This window comes from Stylophora pistillata, chromosome 11 (assembly GCF_964205215.1).
Source record: "Stylophora pistillata chromosome 11, jaStyPist1.2, whole genome shotgun sequence".
Taxonomy (NCBI): domain Eukaryota; kingdom Metazoa; phylum Cnidaria; class Anthozoa; order Scleractinia; family Pocilloporidae; genus Stylophora; species Stylophora pistillata.
Window position 1 is genome coordinate 27,738,550 of NC_142529.1, and position 3,211 is coordinate 27,741,760.

Here is a 3,211-nt window from a genome sequence, read left to right on the forward strand (position 1 = left end):
GATCGCGACGTTTTGACTGCATACTACTTCTTGACTGCATACTACTTCTTGACTGCATGCTACTTAGTCTTCATCAGGCGATGAGGTCGACTGGTTTCGGATTTTTTTATAAAGTATAATGCTTCCCTGTGATTGGTTGGTATTCCATAGCTGTGATTGGCGCGTTTCGATCCTCGCTGCTCTCTCGGCAGTCCGCTGTCGTACGGCTCTCCTGTTGTTGTGTTTTTTGATTGTGGTCATCCACGCTTTAGGAATTTTTATTCCACTGTCGCTGTTGAGTTTGTCAGGATGAAGTCTTATGTGAATAGCCTCCTTGACCGTGCGAGTGTACCAGTGAGAATCACGATCAATAAACTTAACCCCATTCCAAAGCTGTTGATGAGCGGTGTTGCGGGCGTGCTCTGAAACGCGCTCTGAAGAGCTGTCAACAACGTCGTTCAACGGGTTAAGTTACCAGTGCCTAACATCACTAAGGAACCGTGAGACGCCCTTAAAGACTTAAAAGAGGACGATTCCATCATGGTTCTCCCAGCCGACAAAGGGCGCGCTAGCGTAGTCATGAATACCAACGCTTACCACGCGAAAGATGTCCAACCTCAATGAGAGCGCACCCTACCCGTTCCTAAACAAAGACCCGACAGACCGCTTGGCCAGCAAGTTTTCCGAGAAGCTGCTAGCCTTGAACATCTAACAGAGGCCGTTTACAACAAGATCAGACCTCGACACAAACAGCCGCTTAGAATCTGAGGTTTACCGAAGATCCACAAGGCCCACGTACCGTTAAGAACTACTGTGTCATGTGTTAACACCTTCTAATTTGACCTGTCCGCCCACATTTCTAACACCCTGTCTCCTTCAACAGGTGACTCGAATTCCACAGTGACTAATTCAGCTAACTTCGCATCCACCATCAGCAGGGAGACCATCCTAGACTGGCCGTAACCATGTAATTTTAGGAAATAGATCGATCCGAAACTGAAGAAAACTCTAAAAAAAGCCGTTTATAGTCAATTTTATTCCTTAGGGTTGTTAATACACACAAGCAACGGTATCATATTTACATATTCATAAGCATTACGGACATTTTTCTGATAAAAAAAACAAATTACAGACTGAAAGTCGACCAATGTAACTCGTTTGGCAATATGGCGTCAATAACAAGCCTCTTTCTTTAAGTTAGGAAAAAAACTTTGAATTTAAAAAACTCTCTCAAACTTTCCTTTAAAGTTTTATTAAATACTTTTCTAGTGCTGAAAGAAAATTAAATATGAAAGTAAAACGCATGCATTTCATTCTTCAGTTATCCCTTCCCGTTTTCATAATTATTGGAGGCTAGCACGGAAAATACTCTTGAAAAGATATAGGTTTAGTGCTTCCATTGCCCTTCTTTCAGTTGTTTCCGTCAAAGAAAGTTATTTAGTGAACTCGACAAGCCATTCTGTTTTTATGATTACTCGATTAAAAATTAAAGAGCCTTACAAGGCTTTGCGCTACAGAAATCAACAGTATTGTTCGGGGATTGACATAAATCAGTATAAAAAACATAAATTAAGGAAAATATTCACAACGAATTAAAAAAAACAATTCAACGGGCAAAATATTCATAACAGACTATGTAAAAACCTCCGAAAAAAATAATACCATTTAAACTTCTTAGTACTTCCTATCTATACACATTTTTGACGAACGTTCTTATGTAATAATCGTGACTTTATGACTTTCAGCTTTGAGAGTACTCATACGAATATAACACGAGGAGGATCTAACTCCACGGACAACAAAGTGCTTGTCTGATTGTCTGCTTCACCGCTTGTCTTACTTCATTGATCTTCAAGCAGTAAAGAAGCGGGTTTAAAGTCGAGTTAAAGAAAATTAAGACACTTGCCACTCCCCTTATGACTGCTAAGTATAATGAATACGTTTTACTGCAAGCGATTACTATTGCCACTATAATGGATGGTGCATAATAAACTACTAATGCTACTTGCACCCACAGTGCACTGTACACTGCCTTTTTGTATCGTGCCATGTTCAGTGCATTTGGTTGGCTCGATTGGTGTTGGACATGATCTTGTACTTGAGCCTGATGATGAATGAGACCTCGAAAAATTTTTATATACGAGGCCAATGAAATAACAAGGCTAGATGGTATAATAATAGTGCCATACCAAATGACTGCACGGTAAGCTAATGTGAAGCATAAAGAAAATACACCAGATACAATCCAAAAGGTAGCTAGGATGATGTATGTGCGCTTCAAAGTTACAATTTCTCTGTATCTTAGCCCCAACAGCAGGTGATAAGCCTGTCCACGCTTATGGCCGTCATCGTCATCAAAGACACTCCACATAATGCATAGGCTGTGATGTAGGCTGAGTCGAATGCGTATCGACAAAGACTCCAGTGTTCCTGAACCACAGCCACCCAATAGGCACCTTGGAGAGGTTGGGCCAATAGACCAACCAACAGATCAGTTGTTGCCAGACAACAATACAAGAGTTTGGACGGCGGATGAAGGGAAGATTCTTTGTAAAGAGCAACAAGGATAAGAAAATTGCCAAGAAATGTTGTGATGGAGAGGAGAATGTTAACTGCTGCAAGAGAAACTGATTCTTGTCGAAGTTCACCCGCCATAGAAGGGGAGCATACCATTTCTCGAAATGTTTTGGTCAGTGTTCCACCTCTTGTGAAATTCGTAGGGGACATTGTTCTGTGTTCGATTCGTTTTTCTGGAAAGTTATCTATGATTACAACGAGAAATGAGGTCCAAAGAGCACATACCTACCAACGATCACTGAAGCCCTACTTCCTAAACAATGTCCACAATTAAAAATCCTCACCTGCGTTTAAGCATTTAAAATGCGTCAGAAAATTCTCTGTTGTGTTAAAAAATGCCCGGAACATGCGAGGTACCTCATTTGAGAAAAAATACTAAAATATGGAGACATCTGTTATTAACCTCCACTGACAGGATGCTAATCAAATGTTCGTATTATTTTTTCGGAATTGAAACTTTAATCATTATCAGCCTCAGCAATTTTGACAGATAATTTAAACTAGCGATTTTTCGCGGTATTAGAATAAATTGAGTTTCACAAACGGATCAAACTGTTTTAATTCAAATTTTGGTCGCAAAAAAACGAAAAATTTTCATATACGAGGCGACTGAAATAACAAGGCAAGATGGTGTAATTATACTATCAAGGTGAGA

General features: G+C 40.0%; 1 pseudogene; it reads right to left on the reverse strand.

Moving 5' to 3' along the window:
* Positions 1 to 996: 996 nt before the first annotated feature.
* Positions 997 to 2,723, reverse strand: LOC148720959 (melanocyte-stimulating hormone receptor-like; annotated as a pseudogene).
* Positions 2,724 to 3,211: the final 488 nt, after the last annotated feature.